At 34.4% G+C, this 14,561-nt stretch overlaps 1 long non-coding RNA gene across 1 annotated transcript in view; it reads right to left on the bottom strand.

Moving 5' to 3' along the window:
* LOC150001648 (uncharacterized) overlaps nt 1-9,781 on the bottom strand; it is a 97,591-nt gene extending 87,810 nt beyond the window's left edge. Inside the window, exon 1 of the long non-coding RNA XR_016512987.1 lies at nt 9,721-9,781. This is a non-coding gene — a long non-coding RNA (uncharacterized LOC150001648). The remainder of the gene's footprint in view (nt 1-9,720) is intronic.
* Nucleotides 9,782-14,561: the final 4,780 nt, after the last annotated feature.

Raw genomic sequence — 14,561 nt, 5'->3', positions numbered from 1 at the left:
ATAATCTCAACAACTATGTTACAAACAACACATTTTTATCACATTTGTTTATGTCCTCCATGAATCACAAGATTGTAACATAAAAAATACTAACAATTGTAGGTTATATAAATGGTGTTGAGAAAGAGGAATTAAGTAAAGTGTTTCTTAATATTAAAGTAAACCCTCTAAATGCATTGACTCTACCAAACTATGAGAAAGAGCTAAAATATTTTTTCTAACTCCATTTTGCTGACTCAAAGAAAATCACTTATTTTTTACTTAGCCATACTTCACAAGGTTAAAATAAAGAACTGAAGAAACATATAGGATCAGTATATTAACAATAGTTACTTATTGAAATAATAATACACATTTATTTGTTGTTCTTAGTACATATGTCAGTATGTTCTAAACACTTTACATAGATTAATCTCCTTAATACTCAACAGGTTTTGTTGCTGTTGTTATTGTTGTTGCTGTTTTTCCAATGAGAGGCAGAGTAAGTTTCAAGATCCCACAGCTAAGTGATGAATCTGCTATTCAGACCAAAATTGACTATCTCCAGAGTCCTTGCTAGTAGAGGTTACAAAAAAATGACGTTCACATTGCAAAAAGTTTTCCATAATGACTGCTTACTGAGCACCCAACATTTGTTTCAGAACTTGTAGATTCAGGAGAGTCACCAAAGTACATTCAAACGTTATATTCTCACATATTGGGTTTGGGGAGAGAAGGGGAAGGGAAGAGCTGGAAGAACGGAATGAAATTTCTAGTGCATTTGACACTGGGAAGGGGTCAGATCATTTTTTATAACCCTCATTATGACAAAATTATGTTTGGTAACAATCATGACATGTAATTAATACAATAATGGCTAGGAAAAAGATAAGCAGTGAAAATTTTTTTATTGAAATATACATGTGTATATAAAATCATGCCATGATAAGGTAAACAGACAAACAAGTAATAGCATAGTACAAAAAGGGAAACTAAAATAGTGGATTAATATTTCTTAATTACACTAATGTATGTATGTGTTATAAAGTGGGAAAGACCGACACCTATATATTGGTCTGTTGTGTAATGAATAACAACAGTATGGTTTAATAATAACTAAGAATAATAACTTTAAAAAATTTGATTTTAATTTTAAAAATATTCAAAAATGTATTGGTAAACTAAAATATTCACTTATAAAATAAAAGTATTACACTTTGCATGTTCTGATCTGTTTCACTGTTTTAATTATAAATAAAAATTAACTACAAGTGGTCACATCAAATGACAGGTTTGGAGTGACTCAAGTTCTTTTCTTCATCTTTACAATAACTCTGCTGTCCCGGTTTGAATCTAGTGTTTAAATGTGGAAATACATAATATCAACTGAGAGTGGAGACAGAAATTATAACCAAAGCTAACTCGAGTGATTCTAAACCGTTATAAGCTCACTCTCCAGATGAAGCTGAGTTCACAAATATATCACAGGGAGTTCTCCAAATTAGCTGCCGAATAAAATATAATGCGGGGATTGACTATGGCAATGGGAGGTTGGCTGTGAGGAAGGGGGCTAAGTGGGAAGTTATTCAACAATTGTAAAACATAAAAAAGAGAAAATTGTAATAAAACTGTGCTAACTTGGAGTTTACATTTTATGTTTTTAAAACTGAACAGTAATCACAACATATCATTTACAACTCAGTCAACAAAAACTAGTATCAGAGTGAAATAACATCACTTTCAGAATTGATCAGCTTTTTAAAACTGGTACCTGTAATTTAAAAGTCAAATTGACTTTACTGAGTTGGTTTTATTATTGATTTTATATTACAATATATACCCTTCTTGCAGCTGCTCTTTTCTCTTAACCTTTGGTAAGACACTGGAGGGAGGTGGGGAGGGAAGGAAAGAAGTTATAATAAAAGGAGATAGTTTTACTTAGTCTATACTGATGGGTTGAAATAACGGAGTAAAATAAATGTTATTTTTTCAAATTAAATCTGAAAGAAATCTGAACTTTAAAATTAATGTAAATTAGTTTATATTTTAAATAAATTAAAATTCTAAACTGAATTTGAAAAGCATCTAAATTAAGAATTTAAATTTAACTTAAAATCTAACAGTCAATTTGATTTAAATTATTTTAAGTTAAATTAAAATTCAGAATGAACTGAAATGAATCAGGATTAGCCATAACATTCATCTTATATATAAAATGCTTTTGATTTCCAACAAGTTTTAATTAGGTTCTGCTTAAATTGGTAGCAGTCTAAAGAATGGTTTCACACAAAAGGTTAAAACCATCAAAACAGAGTAACAAAAATAAAGATGGTTGCTTGGGAGACGTTATTATAATAGGTTATATGATTAATGCCTCATCAAATTTACATGAGCTTCAAATATAAAATTGTGGGATTGTAGAAAAGCATTATAAGATGATATAAACTTCTCCCGAAATGATAAGAATCTGATCACTTCTGATAAAACAGTTTTTCAGAATCTCTCTCCATCGCGGTGGGGTGGGGTGGCCGTCCCCCTGCTGGCTGCACCTAGCCCACCGCCGGGGTGAGGTGAGGGTGCACGGACCTCTCAATGCTCCCAGGGCAATTCCTTGGACCCATACTATCTGCTTCACCACTGGAAACTTCCTGAGAGAAGAGTTTGACGAGAAAGTTGCAATTAGAACCTATCAGAACCTGCCATTCATACCTTTTTAAGAGATCAAGAAAATTCCATCAAGCTCTGTGTTCCTATTTATGCCAGTCACTAATGGAGACCCAAGTCGCTCAGTCCTCACCCCCTGCCCCAGCTCACATCCCTCATACCTCTGTAGAGCCTCTAACCTGACTCAAGACCCACATAGCTCATAGTTAATAAGAACCTTGTTTTCCCAGCATCCGTCTTATCTAGGTGTCGTCTTGTGTCTTATTTACCAGTATTGTTTGATTGTTTGTTTCAAACCCAGGATCATTGGTGGATTTTGTTCCATTCTTGTTCTTCATGGCCACTCCCTGGTAATTACTGCTCACTCCAACTTTTAAAAAATAAAGGGAGCAGACTGACAGTTGTCCTAGGGGAGGGAGGCTGGGGGCTGGGTGAAAAAGGTGAAGGGATTGAGAAAAACAAGTTGACAGTCACAGAGGTGTGGATTATAGGATAGGGAATATTGTCAGTTATATCGTGGTAACTATGAAAGGGGGCCAGGTGGGTACTCGAAACATTGGGCAAGGGGACCACTCTGTAAAGTACATAATTTTCTAACCACTATACTGTACATCTGAAACTAATACATAATAATAGTGAGTGTAAACTATAATTGAAAAATAAAAAAGAGAAAAAATAATAGAAGAAAATATATTTTTTTGAAAACTAAAAAATATCTAGTAAGAGAGAAACCAGAGATTGTGAGTGGTTTAAGAAAAAATTAAGAAGTTTTTTGGCAAATGTTATTAGAATATTAAATAAAAAGGTAAAGCATTTATCTTTCATCCTGAATTGTAATAACTATTATTCAATATTTCAAGTTACAAAGTGTGTGGACATTTGTGGGTGGGTGCCATTCAGTTCAGTCTTGGGCAATTGAAATGGCTAAATAACACCCATATGAGAAACAGCTTGGTACGCCCAGCACAAAGGAGAAGGAGTTGGCAGGGAATCTGCGAACGAGTTATTCTTCATTTTATTGATAAATGTGATGTAGATGTCCAGCTTCCAGGGCTTTGTTGTTTTAGGTTTCTTCTTCTTTTTACCCCCTTTTTTCCTTTCATTTTTGTTAACATGTTAAACTTTGGCTAGGTTTTCATAGAATGGAATAATTTTCAAAAATAAATGCTCATGCTTGAAAAATAAAACTGGAAAAAATAAGTTGGCAAAAGTAAGTTTACAGTTGTATCACAAATAACTAATACAATGATTAATAAATAATAATACAAGAATAAATGTGTTCGTGTGCTCACTACTGTAAACCTCCTTTTGCCCACCCCATGTGTGTGTGTGTACTTGTATATATATTTTGACTATTCCATTTCATCCATCTCCTTATTTCTATATTTCCAGTAAAGGTTCTATCACAGAGATTTGCAAGGTTCACTCACTTTTTCTTCACATGTTTCTTTCTAGGTATATTTTAGAATCAAAGTTCTTACTGGGTATAGTAATTTAATAATTTTTCATAAACAAATATTTCTAGATAAACAATTATATTTAAGTAATTACAAATTTTTGTTTTTGAAAGTATTCCTTATTTGTCCTTCTTTTACTGATGGCTTGACTTTAATCTTATAATACAGTTGAACCGCAGTCAATATATCAACTTTTTTGTCTTGTTCATGTCTTTTAAAAATTACTCTAATTGGCATTACTTTGGTGGTGTTTTTTTTTGTAGAAAGTTCTTTCTTTACCAGTTTTAGGGAAATATCTGTTATATTTAACCTGTTAAAAGGCTTATATGAGAAATGATGCTAAATTTGACCAGTTCAAATTAGTCATCCTGAACCCTACATCCAATCTCTAGACCTAAAATGTTAAAAACAAATTCCATTAATGTGCCTTTTCCCTATCCAACCTCCTACCTTCCTCAATGCAGCTATCCATTATCCTTAATCTATGTTTATCATTTTGTTGCCTAAACATGAACACACATATGTGTGTGCACATGCATGAGTTCTTAAACAATAATTTTTAAAATTAATATTGTTTAAATTTTATAAAAAGTCATGAAATCCTGGTCTGGTAGCTCACTTGGTTAGAGCATCATCCTGATATACCAAGGTTATGGGTTCAATCCCCAGTCAGGGCACATCCAAGACTCAGCTAATGAATGCATAAATAAGTGGAACAACAAACCGGCGTCTCTCTCTCTCTCTCTCTTCCTAAAAATTAATTTAAAAAAGTCTTTATGCAGAATGTAATCTCTGTGGCTCACTACTTGCATTCAAGTACAACCTTCCCATGTTGTTATGTTGGTTGATTTATCTGTAGTTATTTGTTTCCTACACTGTGTAATATTTCATAATGTAAATATATTATTGTTTTTCTCTTTTCCTGACTACCGTAGGTTCATTTTCTGCCATTATTAATGATGTTACTGTACACGTTTCTGTACATATCTCCTGATGCTAGTGTACAAGAGTTTTTCTTAAGTATGTAGCTAGGAATAGGATTACTAGGTCTTAGGTTCTGATCAACTTTATAAAGCAAAAATAAGTTGTCTTTCAATTTGTACTCCTACCATCCATATTCAAGGTATTCTTTAAGCCTACATCATCTAGAATAGTGTTGTAAAAAAAATAATTGATATTTGTCAGAGAGTGAGTATAAAATGGTATTTAATTTTGGTGGCATTTTATTATTTGATAATTTATTATCTGTTTTTTTTCCACTAGAAATATTCTTCATAAAGTCTGGTACTTTGTCTTCTTTATTGTGTTATCCCCAGAACCCATGATAGTATCTGATCTATAGACATGCTCGATCAAGTATTTTTAAATGAATTAATAAAAATTATGCATAATTGGTTATAAAAATGAATCTTTGGTACTATATTTATATGTGAGATTGTAAACATATAATCAGCACATATAATAAGTTACTAAAAATAGTGTTTATGATGAAAACAATCACAGTTCACTTCTTCAACTTTATATTGATCTGCATGTATATACTATATGTGTGTATTTATATTGTTAAACATCTCTATCCTGCCTACTAAACCTTCTTTGGGGATTTTTTTAACAGAAAACTATGAGGGCATTTAAGTTAAAAACATTAAGTGACATTGCTAGGATTTAATAGTGCCTCATAAGTATGTAAAACACAGACAGGCAGACAGGCAGACAGACACACACACACACACACACACACTATCAGTAAAAAAGGTATTAGTTCATGGTTGGTTTTCAGAGACCTAAAAGAGTTGCCACTCATAAACACAAACTATTTTAATATCTATTTAAATGATTATTTAAAGACAGTTCAAAGTTACATAGTACTCATTTATCATTATAGATACAAATTTATATTAAGAACAGATAATTATTTATCAGAACTTATAAAATAATTGTTCAATTCCTCATCTGTAAGTTTGGATTCAGTTAATGCAGAATAAAATGTTGCTAAGTCACTTTTAATGAGATTTGAATATAGATTCTTTAGAGCAGTGGTTCTCAAAGTATGGTTTGAGGACCTATGAAGTTCTCTCAGACCCTTTTTGGGGTTCTTGGGCTCCTCTCTTTTCCTACTATATATCTAAGTGAATCCAGATGTTTTTCATATACTTTATGTAAGGTAACAGTATGCAACAGATGAAATGCTGAAGCATATATGAGATGAGAGGTGGTATGTTTCATGTTTGGGAAACGGCAAAATGACTTTTGAAGAGTTAGATCAACTGTTAAGTTCTAAGTTGTTTTCAGGGCTGGGCTCCTACCAGCATTGTATTGGCCAATGAAAAGGCTAAGAATATGCTTAGAGCAGTCTTCAAAGAAACGCATTCAAAGAACATAATTTTATAAAACTTTACATTTGCTAAGTTTCAAAACTTTCAAATATAGTTTTCCTGTGGGAAAATACACAATAAGAAAATAATTTGGGTTGCCTCTGGGAAACAGGATTGTAGTTGTCTGGGAAGTGAAGTGGGAAGAATTACTCTTCCTATTATATTCTTGTTCATCTTTAAAATATATCACTTCTCGTATTATCTACTGAAAAGCAAATTAAGCAAAAATAAAAATCTAATAAATAATCATATAAGGAATTAGTGCTTTGTTGGAGTTCATTTACTCATTTAATTATTTTCCCTATTTTAAAATGCCTGAAGGGAGAGAGCAGCATAAATTTTTAAGTGTTTTGAACACTGAGTTATCCTTAATCCCTAAGAAAAAGAGGCTCGTGTATTAAGCAGCTTTGTGTTAATGGTTCTTTTGGGAATTAAGAAGGAAGGGAGTTGGCCAGGCATGAAGAAAAGTGTTATGGAAATAGGATAAGAGCCTCACAGAACAGACCCAGATATCGGAATTTGTAATTCAGGAAAAAAAGCAAAAAGGTGGAATAAGAGATAAACAGGGAAGTAAAGTTCCCTCAGGAAAACTCACAATATCAGGAACTTTGATGGACCTCCTTCACTCCCAGAACTGAAGGTTAAGTCAGTTTATTACATCATTGAAGGATGATACCACAGGGCTGAATGACTTGGAAAACTTCAGCTTCATTTGTTTTTCAGCTACTTCAGAATCCTGCTTTATTCTCTTCTGAATATACACAATTTTGTTGATAACTCTAATTTCTGGCTACCAGATTAAATAATAACTTAAAATAAATCTGTTTTATCTAGTACAGAGCACAGTGGAAATTTTATGCTTTTGATATAAACATTACATTTTTAATGTTCCTGCTATATGTTATATCTAACATTCCATAATAACTATGGCATAGCATTTTCTTTGGTTTAAAAATGGACTCATATTATCATTTTAAATATTTGGTCTACTGCTAGCACAGTGTCCTTTCTTATCTGAATTTCTGGTAGTGTGATTACTTCAACATGATACTTGTGTAGAATTACATTTCTCTATAAATGGAAGAATGTTTATTTAACCCTTTTACTTATTCTCTTGTTTAATATTAGTCTGTGGAAGTCACTTTTTTTTACCTTGTTACCAATCTACAATTAAAGGGTTGTTACAAAGATTAAATAAAATGATAAATGCAAAGCATTTAAATTAATGGATGGCACAAATAAAGACTCAATAAGTTAATGGTTATTATTACTTTCTTTATTTTCTGAGGGAAGCCTTTTAAGGTAAATTACAAATTTATCAGTTGATTTCTCTTCAGCAGCAGAATACTTCTAGCTGATGTCTTTATGGTTGAAATATGCTAATATCACTATAGTTTGCTCATTTTATAGCGGCATATAATCATAGTATTGACCTTGTTTCTCTAGAGACCAGCACGTTGCAGTACCTTGGGAGTTTGTTAGAAGAAATGCAGAATCTCATACCCTGTCCTAAAACTACTAAGTCAGAATCTTCACTTAAAAAAACAAATCTCCTGGTAATTCATACATGCATTAAACTTCAAAAAGTACTGCTCTAGAGATCTCATTTGCCACATTTTGCAAAATTGAGTTCTTTTATGTTTTGCCATTTAACCTTGATATTGAAATTGTTTGACTCATTTTCCTTTCAGTACAGGAGATGTCCTTTGTTTGGGGTTTCATTTGTTGAGTCATTCATAATTCTCATTACTTGTTTACTTCCTTTAGAAACTGTATTATGTATGTAGTAGGTGAACATTCATTGCCTGCATGCATGGAAATAGATCTGTGCTATTGCACAGTTTTAATTTTTTCAGCCATTACAAGGCTATTGAATGATTTGTAAATTTAAGAAGTTTTAAAATTTTTTGCTGTGTTATTTATTAGCTGGGAATACATTTAAACCAGCATAATCTTGATAAATATTTAGTATGGGGCTCTTTTAATATTCAGGAAAAGCTCAGAAGTGTATCTTTGATGTGGACATAAGAATATCTTCTCCTTTTACTTTCCAATATTTCTATGTATTTTATGTGGGAAACTTGTCTGTATTGCCTAATTAAAATACTTCGGCTAAGAGGATACAAAATCCATTATTCAGAATTTTACTATTTTGGATGAGACTGATACATACCCTTACTCTGCCTTCCCTAACCTCAGCCTTGAGGTCTCATGAGGTCTGTGTTGTTCTGCCCTGCCCTTTCCTCTGAGATTCTCTCGGTTTTCCAGCACTGGATGAAACTAAAGTGGAGGTATATTCACTTCTTTGCCTCTCCCTTATGTCTTACAAACCTGTGTAATTTCTGTCCTTGGAGAATACACAGAGGCCACTCTAATTTCCTCCCCGAGCCTTTTAACACAATCACAGAGCTTGCTGCCTCTCAGAAAGATGTGGACATGAATGGCTCACACGGACAGAGGCCCCAGAAGAATAGAAAACAAGTCTCAAAGTAAAGGAATACTCAAACCTTAAGAATACGAATTCCTAACTATCTCTTGGGAGCAGGGAGTTTGGGGAACTACTTTGTATTACATTACTGCCTGAGGAATTTAAAATAGTAGAAACAGAGCTCAAGGTGGTTTATTCATTATCTTTTTTCATTAAATTCTTAATAAATCACCCAGCAACAATAATTTAGCATCTGGTTGTTAGGGACAGCATGATTCTGCTGCAGTTCAAGGTTTTTCTCCTTACATAGGACAAAAATAATCCTTATAGATTACACAATAATTATCTATTTCATATCATGATGCCTTTAGATTACTGAGAAAGATAATTTAAATGTCATTCATAGTGTATCATAAAAAACTACAAAAAATTCATTAAAATATTTTCTCATCCTTTTAGACAAATGGAGAAACCAACATTATTCCCATTGTCCTCAGCACTTTGCCAGTAAAAACACATGACACGAAGTGATGGCACTGGATGAGACAGTTTCTGAAGTGCTTTTGCAAATTTGTAAATAGGTGAAAGAAAGTAATACATATTTTCCCTTTTAGTGTTCACAAAATGAATTCCGAAGGGTGACAAATATTATATTATCAGTACCCTTTTATGAAATTAAGATAAAAATTGAAGAAAATCAAATACTATTTTTTCCATGATCTTGGATAATACTTCTTAACATAAAGTTCGTACTATTTAAATTCCAATCCATTCCACACTAATTTCTAACCTCCCAGGCACAGTCAGGATGACTCACCGCACTCTGAAGCACACCAGTGCCGCTCCACATTTGCTGGCATGTGCTCTCCATCTGGCTGGCTCCCTGGGACTGCACCCACCTCACCATAAGTGTAAAAGTTGAAACAATATTTCTGTGTTCTCTTCAAATGTTTACTTTAAAGTTTTCTGTTATTCTAAAAGATTTAAATTTCTTTCTGTCTCATCTAAAAACACTCATGATGATCTGATAAAGAAGTTCAGTTATAGAATTATTTTTCAAGCATTTTATTATAGCTTTATGTATAAGCAATGTTTTATTTCTTCTGCTCTGTTTAACTTCACTCAAGATGGGTTATGTATATGATTCAAATGATAAAAACAGGGTAAATAACACTGTTATTTATTCTGTTAATTATGGCCAGGGGGAGGAAACAGATGGAGCACTCAAAGTGTTTAAGTGGAGGATTGATTTCAGGGATTATTTACAGAGGTGAAGGCAGAGGTCTGTGTAGTAAGCCAACAATGGATAGTCAAGTAGCAAGCACCACTCACAGGTGGCAACTGGGGAAGCTGTTACCATTCTTTAGTTTATAAAAGGGAAGGGAAATATATGGAATTACAGGAGCCCAGTGAGAGCTAAACCCATGCGACAAGGAGCACCTTATTGCATTTGTCCTTGTAGAGGAACACATTCCTTGCCAAAACCTCAGTGAGGCAGCAAGATAAAAGGGAGAAATAATGTACCAAACTTGTTCTTTCCTCCTACTCTCTGTTGTCATGCTCGTGACTTCACTGGAAAATTCAGCAAGTTATCAAGGGCAATAGTAATTGGTTCCTGGAACAAGTATTCTTTTCATGGTGAACCATGTATTTGCTGCTAGATTAACTACATCCTTTAAATCAACAACCCCACAGGATATTATCCCATGGCTCAGGCCATAACTGACTCCACTAGGCAAGGCCATGGTTCTGTTGACTAAGATGTTTCCAGGTAACAAAGCACACAGTAAAACGAGATTTCTTGAGTCTGACACTATTGTTGCATTTCTTTCAACATATATTAAGATCCTTGGTTGGAGAATATGTATGTTGTAGAAGATACCACAGTGACAATTCAGGCATTCTAGAAATTTGAAGTAACCTGATTGACAGAAGCATTTCAGTCAAGAAAGAGAAATATGCATGCACAATGCGCATATATTCCTATGACATTAAATTCCTGCCCCGTCTTTGACAGAAGTTGTCCAATGTAATCAACCAGACAACGGGGAATGGTGTCACATCAGGGACCCAGCAACACCCTGCATTGAAACAAAGCAGAGTAGTTAGCCTTGTAGGGGCCTGTTGAGCCTTGGTGAGGAGGTGTGTTTTTCATTGTCTGGTCCAAACCTGGACTTCAGCCCTCCCTCCATGGCCACTGTTCTCACTAATGCCAGAGAGACCAATTTTTTCATGGCAGCTCCTACTTTCATCTCCATTCTACAGAGGACAGGCGACCCAGAACCTTTCTATATGCTAGTGCCCCTCTCACTATATGGATTTCCTTTTTTTTCTTCAATGTTCAGATTCCTTAAATGACCCCTATCTCCCTAAAGGACCTTGATTCTCCAAATGCCTTGATCAAGGAAGGGTTGTCTGAGCCCTCCCAGTGCAAAAGATAATGCTGAGCAAGATGTGAAAAATGGAGTTACCCCATCAGTCCTTTTATCCTGCATGCTAGCTCCTTCTTCTTAATGTGCCCAGGATGTTCCATTATCCAGTCAGTTTCATTGACTGTAGCCACCTGCTTTGTCTAAGCTTTAAGTAACTAACATGGCAGATATTTAAAGCCACTTTTAGGGGGTCTAACAGCACTTTCAAGGATCACTTCTATTTATGTATGTATTTATTTATTTACATTAAATATTATTTTGTACTAGTTTCAGGTGTATAACATAGTGGTTAAACAATCATATACTTTAAAAAGTGTTCCCCTGATATTTTGAGTCCCTGGTCCCCACCGGCACATTGCATAATCATTATAATACTAATGACTATATTCTCTGTGTTGTACTTTACAACCCTGTGACTATTCTATAATTACGAATCTGCACTTTTCAATCCCTTCACCTTTTTCATTTAGTCCCCCACATCCCTCCCCTCTGGCAACCTTCAGTCTGTTCTCTGTACTATGGGTCTGTTTTTGTTTTGTTTGTTAATTTATATTATTCTTTATATTTCACATATAAGTGAAATCATATTCTATTAGTCTTTTTATGACTGAAGTATTTCACTTAGCATAATAACCTCTAATCTATTCATGCTATTGCAGATGGTAAGATTTCATTCTTTTTTATGGCTAAGTAATATTCCATTGTGACCATATATGCAACCACTTCATTGTTCAGTCATCTACTGATGGGCACATGGGTTGTGTCCATATCTTGGCTATTGTAAATAATGCTGCAGTGAACATAGGGTAAACCTATTCTGTCAAATTAGTGTTTTGAGTTTCTTTGGATATATACCTACAGGTTGAATTTTTGGGTCATAAAAAAGTTCAATTTTTAATTTTTTGAGGCACCGCCACACTGTTTTCTATAGTAGCAGCACATTACTTCTTAAATTCTGAATGAACACATCTATATTAACAAATTTAGCCAGATTTAACTTATATTTCATTCCCCTTGTTTTTACATCCTTAGATTATATTTTTGTACATGCTCCCCAGTCCTCCATAACAATGCAGATTGGCAAAGTGCTGCATCTTTAGTGTATTGAATTTCTTTTCCTGAAGGAAACCTCACTCTTACCTTCACAGATTATAAAGGAATCCAACCTATGAAACATGACCCAAGAAAATAGGGCATGTCTGAGTGTGTGTGTGTGTGTGTCTGTATGTGTGTTGGAGATGGGAGAGGCTGTTACTGAGAATAGTCATTCTCTTGAGATAATTTCTTTATGTGTAGTAATGAAAAGGGTTTTTGCACTGGAAGGCCAGCTTCCTCAGATACTAGCAAAGCTTCAAGAAATTTAAACTGTTAAATTCTCAGCAGCATCTAAATCTATTCAAATGTCCTCATGACATGCCTCAGTCTCCCTCTTTAGCTAATAGTTAAGCCAAAGGTGGTCAGTGCCGTATGTTTGTGCAGTTATTCTCAAACTTTTTGTCTCAAGCTCCTTTTACCCTTTTAGAAGTTTTACTTATACCCTCAACTAGTGTTCACTCTGTGGAGTGTATCTTTTGATATTTAATATTTCTAACTTAGAACATTTTCGGATACCAGAATACACCAACACACATCCCATGAGGTGTTAAAGCAGTGACTTTATATCAACTCATGTAGCTTTTACCAAATTCCTCCGGAGACTTAGAAGAGAATAGAAATGACAAGGTAAATACTGTCTTTGTTTTAATATAAAAATAGTTTTGACCTCAAGAACTTTCTGATCAGTAGATAAGTGGTTAAAACAATTATGGGGGACTTACACAATGGAATACTACTAGGTTGTAATCATGAAAATTTACACTTTGTGATACTATGGATGGACCTGGAAAACATTATGAAATAAGCCAGTTAGAGAAAAACAAATACCATGTGATTTCGTCATATGTGGAATCTAATGAACAAACTGAACTAAAAAGGAAAATGGGGACAGACTTTTAGGTGGCAAGCAGGATGACAGCTGGGGTGGAGGAGGTTAGGTGGTGCAGGGATTGAGCAAAAGGAAAACGGACTTATGGGCATGGACAACAGTGTGGTGATTGCTGGGGGAGAGAAGTATAAGGGGAATAAATGGTAATGAAAAAAATATAATGGAGATTAAATAAAAAAGAAAAATAATCAAATTGGTTATTTAAGACTTGCACATTTCAATGTATGTAAATTATACTTTAATAAAAAAGGAATATTATTATTGGTTTCTTACTAATAATTCATAAACTATGAACTCGTTATGATGTATAAGATTAAAATTGATTCATTGAAAAAAAAAAAGAAAGAACTTTCTGAAACGTCTCAGGGATCTCCAGTGATTCCCAGAAGATAATTTGAGAAGTGTGGTTTTAGCATAAGAAATGGGGTGGAATCTCCTGTTTAGCTGGCATGACAGCTCTACAACCCAGACAGTCACGTGGGACAGAATCTTCAAACTTGTCTCTCCTGGAGTCATCCAAGTTACAGGATTCGTCGTCATCATAGTTTTTCTGATTTTCTACCTGCACCTTGAATTGGGGGCTCAAGTTCCTAAGCATATTTTTTTCTTTTTGTAATATTTCCAGTATAATAAGAAGCAACTATCCAACCCCATTATCTTTACCATCACCACTTTTGATGACAGCTAAATGCCATAACCTCTTGATCTTGCAGCACCTTGTTGTTTGAAAGAAGCACTCTGCTCTTTGATTAATTAATTGTTCTACTCACTGATACTATGGATTACCACTGTTCCATCTCTCCTGGGAAGGTGGTTATTCATGTGTTCATTAAATGTAGGATTAAACTGATACCAGATTCTCAATTAAAGGGCTTGTTTCCTGGGGCCACTCCTGATACTGTGGTAAACTCAACGAAGTGACTATTTTCAGAAGTGTGTGAAGGGTTAAAGAAGCTGTCAGTGGACAATGAGACTAGAATCCATTCCCACTTGTAGGCCTGACAGGTCAGGAGAGTAAACTGTTATCTGAGCTTGGTGAAAGCTGGAGCTGTGGAAGAAGGATCTGTGGCAGCTGAGGAGCTTTCAGAATCACAGCAAGGAGCGCTCAAGGAAGCAGAATAAATGCTCTCAGTCCCCTGCTTCCATCCAGTGGCCTCTTTTTGTTTCCTGCTGTTGTCTAAACCCAACTGGAAACCAGACAGGACAGAGAGCCTCAGTGTTAGTCTGTAGAGAAGAGGGAAG

This window comes from Furipterus horrens, unplaced genomic scaffold (genome assembly GCF_987537825.1).
Source record: "Furipterus horrens unplaced genomic scaffold, mFurHor1.1.pri manual_scaffold_9, whole genome shotgun sequence".
In the NCBI taxonomy this organism is placed as follows: domain Eukaryota; kingdom Metazoa; phylum Chordata; class Mammalia; order Chiroptera; family Furipteridae; genus Furipterus; species Furipterus horrens.
Note: the sequence above shows the minus strand (reverse complement) of the source record. Positions and strands in the feature narration are given on the sequence as shown.